The sequence below is a fragment of the Heterocephalus glaber genome, unplaced genomic scaffold (assembly GCF_053883595.1).
Source record: "Heterocephalus glaber isolate CG9 unplaced genomic scaffold, H.glaber_assembly_v1.0 deba00001719, whole genome shotgun sequence".
Taxonomy (NCBI): Eukaryota; Metazoa; Chordata; class Mammalia; order Rodentia; family Bathyergidae; genus Heterocephalus; species Heterocephalus glaber.
Window position 1 is genome coordinate 8,789,839 of NW_028258432.1, and position 7,672 is coordinate 8,797,510.

Below are 7,672 nucleotides of genomic sequence, written 5' to 3' on the forward strand. Positions count from 1 at the left end.
CAATCAAATTGAGACCAAAGAAACAATATACAGAATCAATGAATTGAAGAGTTTGTTCTTTGAAAGAATAAACAGAATAGATAAAGCCTTAGCTAAACTACCAAAAAAAAAAAAGAAAGAAAGAAAAAGAAAAGACCCAAATCAATGGAATTAGAAATTAAAAAAGCAAAATCACAATAGACACTGAAGAGCAGTTCTTTCGTCCTGTGATATGTAGTGAGAGGCTGGTGTACGTTTTGGAGTTGAATTTAGGGGTTATTTGGTGCCGCTGGTGCTATAGCCACTGCTGCCACTACTCCTTCTGCCTTTGATCTTTTGTGATGTCAGGTTTTGATAATGTAAACTCAGATTTCTACCAGACAAGTTACAGCATTGATGACCAGTCTCATCAATCCTATGATTATGGAGGAAGTGGAGGACCCTATAGCCATGACTGCTTGCAGCAAGGCCGATTTATCCCTCCAGACATGATGCAGCCACAGCAGCCATACACTGGGCAAATTTTCCAGCCAACTCAGGCATACACTCCAGCTATACCTCAGACATTCTACGGAAACAGCTTTGAGGTTGAGCCACATTTATTAGAAGAGTTAGGTATCAATTTTGACCACATCTGACAAAAAACACCAACAGTACTACATCCATTAAAAGGAGCAGATGGCAGTATCATTAATGAAGCTGATTCAGTGGAACCAATAGTTTTTTGCCTTGATTTTAGAGCCAAATTGTTACCGGCTAGAAAAATCCAGTTTGGCTATGTATATGGGATCAGTGCAATTGGATGTCTAGAAATGTTTTGTTTATTAAACTTAATGAATATGACAGGTGTTTCATTTGGTTGTGTGGCAAGTGTCCTTGGATATTGTTTTCTTCCCATGATCTTACTTTCCAGCTTTGCAGTGATATTTTTTTTACAAGAAATGTTAGGAATCATTCTCACTGATGGGATTATTGGATGGTGTAGTTTTTCTGCTTCCAGGATTTTTATTTCTGCATTAGCCAAGGAAGGACAGCAACTTTTAGTAGCATATCCTTGTGCTTTGTTATATGGAGTTTTTGCCCTCATTTCTGCCTTTTGAATGGAATTTATCTGGAATGTGGACATCAGTGGGCCAAAGACACAAAGAGGACCTTGAACTTTTTTTTTTTTGGTACTGGGGATCGAACTCAGGACCTTGTGCTTTCGAGGCAGGCGCAGTGCCACTGAGCTAAATCCCGGGCCCTTGAACTCTTAAATCTGACCAGAGAACTGCTGCAGCACAACTCTCATGCAGATTTATGATGGACATTGGAGCAATGGAAGTAAACACGTGTCTTTTGTTCATTTTTATAGAACTTTTGAATACTATATTGTATTTATCTGTAGTGTGACTAACTTTAAGCGTTTGCCTTTGCAAAACAACATTTTTCCTTACAAATTATATTATGATGTTTTTGATAGATCTTTATTAACTGTGGGAAAAGTGGGAAACCAACCACAAAGCTGGTAATCTTTCTTAAAAACAACCCAGTTATAGTAAAGTAGACACAAGACTTATTGTGGAAATGTTTTTCCTAAGAATTAGGAAAGAAAATTGTCTATTTTCTCAAGTTAGGAACACTCAAGCCAAAAAAAACAAAATCTCAATGCAGAGTTTTGAGTTTGCGGTTCAAAGATTTGACATTCCTGTAAATTATCTCATGAAACTTTTGCTAAAATTCAGTTTTGAAAAGTTCACAGTCTACCTTATTGTAGATGAGAAATGTGAACTGCTGTTCAGATATCTGTTCATTAGATCTGAACTGGCCACATTAATGCTTTGTTGAGTCTCCACCTTTCCCAAGAAAAAGATAATCACTAGCCTTTTTTGAGAGAAATATTTAAAATTTCACAATTTTGGTATTTCAGTTATCAATGTAAAGTATATTTGATGAATATTATTTAAAAATTTCCCAATTAATTAAAAAATAATAGACACTGCCAAAATTAGGATTTTTGTTTTTATTTGTACCAGGGATCAAACTCGGGTCCTTGCACTTGCGAAGCAGGTGGCAAAACCACTGAGCTAAATCCCCGGCCCAAAATCAAGAAGATTTTTAACAACTACTTTGCAAATATATACACCAATGAATTGAAGAATTCAGAAGAAATGGATAGATTCCTAGATACAGATGAATTACCAAAACTGAGTCAAGATTTAAAAGCCCGAATAAGCCAATAACAGGCAATGAAATTGAAGCAATAATAAAAAGCCTGCCAACTAAGAAAGGCCAGGTCCAGATGGATTCATAGCTGAATGCTTCAAAAACTTCAGGGAAGATCTAACACAACTACTCCTTCAGCTCTTTAATGTCATCGAAAAGGAAGGAGTTCTCCCACAGTCATTCTTGGAAGCTAGCATGACCCCGATTCCAAAACTAGGCAAAGATCCAACCAAAAAAGACATCTCTCATGATTAAAAACACCAAAAAGAATAGGCATAAAAAGACCTTATCTCAATCTGATAAAAGCCATTTATGACAAACCTACTGCCAACATCATATTAAATGGGGGAAAACTGAAATCTTCTCTAAAATCAAGAATAAGACAAGGATGTACACTATCACCACTCTTGTTGACATAGTATTCAAAACATTAGCAAGAGCAATTAGGCAAGAAAAAGAAATAAAAGTGTTATGTATAGGCAAGGAAGAAGTCAAATTATTATTAAATGCAGAAGACACGATCCTCCACATAGAAGACCCAAAAATTCCACCAAAAGACTCCTAGAATTAATAACCAAATTCAGCAATGTGGCAGGATACAATTTTAACATACAGGAATCAATACCATTCCTGCTCCAATAATGAATCCACTAAGAAAAATATTAGGGAAAAAATAACATTTATAATAGTACCAGGAGAGTTTCTAGAACCAAGAAAAATTAAATATTTAGGAGTTAACCTAACTAAGAAAGTGAAAGATCTCTACTCTGAAAAAAGAAATCAAAGAGGACATCAGAAAAATGGAAAGATGTCTCTTGTTCCTGAATAGGCAGAACCAATGTAGTCAAAATGCCATACTTTCAAAACTGATATAGAGATTTAATGAATTCCCAATTAAAATATTAACAGCATTCTTCAGAGAACTGGAGAAAATAATCCTAAAATTCATATTAAACCAGAAGAAACTCAGAATAGCAAAAGCAATCCTGGGTGACAAGAGCAAAGTGGGAGGTATCACAATCCCAGACTTGAATTATATTACAAGGCAACAGTGATAAAAACAACGTGGTGCTAGCATAAAACAGACATGAGGATCCAAAGAACGGAATAGAGGATGCAGAACCAGTTCTTAAGTACATTCAACTATTTGATCCTTAACAAAGGGGCCAAAAACACACTGGAGGGACGATAGCCTCTTTAATAAATGGTGCTGGAAAAACTGGCTAACCACATGCGGAAGACTGGATCTAGACCCATATCTCTCACCATCATAAAATCAAAATGGATCGGAGAACTAAATGTGAAAACAGAAGCATTTAACCTGCTGGAAGATAAAATAGGTAAATCCTTGAATTCATATGTATAGGCAAGGACTTTCTGAACAAAACCTTGGAAATAGTACCAAGAATCAACAAATGGGATCATATCAAATTAAAAAGCTCTTGCACAGCATAAGAAACAAGCAGAGTGAAAGGACAACCTACACAATGGAAACTTTTGTCAGCTATTCCTCAGACAGAGGACTAACATCTAGAATATATAAAGAACTTTAAAAAGCTAGACAGCCCCACCCAAAGACCCAGTGAAAGAATAGGCAAGTGAATCGAGTACACACTTCTTGGAGAAAGAAGTTCTAATGGCCAATAAATACACGAAGAAATGCTCAACATCTCGGTCATTAGAAAAAAGCTTATTAAAACAATCCTGATTCCACCTTACCCCAGAAAGAATGGCCATTATCAAGAAACAGAATAATGCTGGTGGTGCTGGGGGGTGGGGGTGAGGACGGAATGTAACAGTTCCCACATTGTTGGTGGGAATGTAAATTAGTATGACCACTATGGAAATCAATACGGAGATTTTTCAAAAAACTAAAATTAGAAATTCCATTTGACCTAGCTAGGATTTTCCTAAAAAAGTTAAAGCATCATATTAAAGTGATATGTGCGTATCCATGTTTATAGCAGCACAATTCGTAATAGCTAAATCTTGGAAGCAGGCTATATGTCCATGAACAAATGGATGGATTAAGAAAATGTGGTATTTGCACAGTGGAGTACTACTGTGCCATAAAGAAATATAAACTTGAGGCATTTGTAGGAAAATGGATGTACCCTGAGCCTATAATCTTAAGTGAAATAAATCAGTCACAAACTTAAATATCACATGGTTTCTCTTATATGTGAAACCTAAGAAAATAATTAAGAGCCAAATAAGAGATAGACAATAAGAAGTAGGGAGATTAGTTTTTCTCAAATAGGAAGAAGATCAAGAGATGGAGGAAGGGTAAGAAAACCAGATGAAAAAAGGTACGTGTTATGGACATGAAAACATTATGTACTGTAAAGGTGTACTAATAAAAATAAGAGAAGAAAAAGTGATAGTAATAAAAGAATAAATATGGAAGACAAAAGTGATTATTGAAAAAAAAAAGTAGAATAGTGGTTGCCAAGGCCTGAGGGGATGGGACATAAGGGGATTTTGTTGAGTGGGTCCAGAGTTTCAGTTTGGAAAGATGGAAAACTTCTAGAGGTGGATGGTGGTGGTAGTTGCACTGCAGTGTGAATATACATAATGACCCTGAACTGTCCACTTAAATTTGGTTAAACTTCGGTTAAAATGAGCACTTTACCATAAAAAAATCATCAAAGCCTCTTTTGCCTCATTAAGATAATTTGAGATGTAACACATGGTGGGCACTCTAGGAGAAAAAAAAGTGAGTACTGTATATTTGAGGAGACCATTTTCCCCCATTATTTTTTCCTGTTTCTGAGACTGTGGTTTAGACAGAATTAAATGTCAATACTTACGTGTTATTGATGTTTGACAAAAACGATCGTGCAAGCGCAGAAGAGTTCAGCTAAGTGTGTTATTGAGAAAGTCATTCATGGAAGATTTGAAAAGAGAGAAAGGAAAGATTAGGAAAACCTTGGTGGCTGTGATGAGGGCAGAGGTTGCCCAGGACACCTTCCTGACTCAAGGCCTGAGTATCTTGCTCCTAAAAAGTCTCTAGGAGAGGCAGAGAGACTGTTTTCCATATGGAAAGCCAGAGCAGGCTGCAGCAGCCATAAGCACAGAAGGTACCCCGTGAATAGAACAGAGTGGAGAAAACCAGGTAATGGGTTTAGGCTACTTAGTACTGGGATTGTGACAAACAATGCACTCGTAATCATGGTCATGAATCAGAAACAACTGACTCCCGAATAAATGAAGTAATCTGCATAAAGCGTTGTTTTTCTTCCTAACCAATGGATTGACTTTTTTTTTTTTTTTTTTTTTTTAAACTCTGATCCTTAAAATTTGCCCTTCCAGAACAGGGTAAAGTGTAGCAATGAAATCAGGCCTGGTGATTGAGGGTCAGTTTACAAACTTGGTGCTAGGGCGCCACCTGCTGGCCAAATCCCTGCCAAGACCTGGGCGAGGGCGGCCACAGCCTCGCTGCAACACTTTTCTAAAGTGTGTTTGTGAGCTGTGTGCTGACCGCTTGATAAACATAGGGAGTTATCTAACCTGCCCTAAACTAAAACTGAATCTACAGTAAGAGTTGGTTTTAATCAGAATGTAATTTTATTTTATTTTCCATTAAGAGGTTTTAAAGGGCTGGGGATTTATCTCAGTGGTTTCACCGCCTGCTGTGCAAGTGCAAGGACCTGAGTTCAATCCCTGGCACCAAAAAAAAAAAAAGAGGTTTTAAAGCACCATCATTCCCTAGAGAACGTTGGCTTGGAATCACATTTGGCATATGCAAAGGGCATGTTACAAAGTACAATTCTATAAAGAGCACCTGTGAACCGTCATACAACTTAACCCAAGAAATCTCTTAACGTGCCACTAGTGTGGGAATGTATGACTAGTGGTGTCTGTGTATTTACAGGGTACTTCAGTGAAATGAAGGAAATTCAGCCCCTGTAATACAAGTTGAGCATCCCTTATACAAAATGCTGGGAACCAGAAACACTTTGAATTTTGCATTTTTTCCCTTTTTTAAAATTGGTACATTTTAGGTATACAATACAGTTACACTCATCACTGGGATCTTGTACCTTTACATGAAGTATCTTGGTTCTTATTTTTTCCCCATTCCCAGCCCTTCCTTCACCCACCCCCTTCCCTATTTACAAATAATGTTTCCATTTTTTTTTTTTCTCATATTTTTTCTTTTCCCTTCTTTCCTTTTCCCTATCCCTCCCATTTCCCCTATTCCTTTAGACCTTTTCTTCCTATTTCACATAATTGATATTGTGAATTTTGCGTTTTTAAGACTTTCAAGTATTTTCAGATATATAATGAGATATCTTGGGGATGGGACCCAAGTTCAAACACAAAATTCATTTTCCCTTCAAATGTACCTTACACACTAAAGGTAATTTTTTGCAATATAAATTACTGCAGCTGCATTTTGACTGTTACCTGTCAGAAGAGGTCAAGTATGGAATTTTCTACCGGTGACCCCAATGTTTCAGATTTGGGGTCCTGGGGATGCAGCTTGGTGGTAGAGTATGAGGACTTGGGTTCTAACTGCAGCATCCCCCACCCCAAAATTCAGATTTTGGAGCATTTTGGGTTTCAGATTTTTGGATTAAGTATGCTCAATCTATACCATGAGTAAATCTTAGATGCATAATGTTGATTATTTTTAAAAGAAAGTGAGATCTGGAAGTCTATATAGACTATAATGCCTGCAAACAAGACAGTATTCATTTGTAAGGAAAACAAATCCTTTGCTGACTTTCTCACTGCACTCAACAAAAGGTGTACACCTTTGGTGAGCCCAGGTACAAAACATTTGTTTGAGAAGTCACACAGAAAATGTACATGGGCCTTGACTAAAATCACCAAGGCCATAGGAAAAGGAGAACATTGTTGTGGATGTTATATAACATTGGTTTGTCTCCCTATCATCATCAACATGACTTTTGTGACAAGCTGTTCGAGAGGAATTGCCAGCCTGTGACTATTTCTTCCTTAAACCCTATCAGGGTCTGCAGCGGGCTGATCTCTCTTTCCCTCTTTTCATCATGAATGGACACAAAGAGAATACAGAAATCTGAAACTAGTAGAGGGATCACACCAGAATTATACCACACTGGTGACTCAATCACTTTAGTTACAACCTCACAACTATGACAAATTAATGTGCTGCCCAATCTATGGTACTTTGTGACAGCAGCCTTGACTAAGGCAAGGGGAATGCTAGGCAGGGCACCGTCGGATTGGGTCACATGTACTTCATCATGCAGAGAAACAGAAATAGTGCAAAACACATCACGATCACCCCAACTGAGGACTGGAAAAAAAGAGCCTGTGGTATCTAAAACATCAAAAGAAAATAGTAGGAGGCTGTTCCTTATGGGGACTGGAGGGACCGGAGGGACCAGCCCTTTCTTGAGTAAAGGATCTTTTTGTGGTCCCAAGAAAAAGCCTTCAGACCAAATTTTGAAATTCTGGCAAACAGAAGTTAACTGAAACAATTAAAACGGAAATGTCT

General features: G+C 37.5%; 1 pseudogene; it reads left to right on the forward strand.

Annotated features, from left to right (window-relative positions):
* Positions 1 to 320: 320 nt before the first annotated feature.
* LOC101700317 (protein YIPF5 pseudogene) lies at positions 321 to 1,158 on the forward strand (annotated as a pseudogene).
* The last annotated feature ends 6,514 nt before the right edge of the window (positions 1,159 to 7,672 follow it).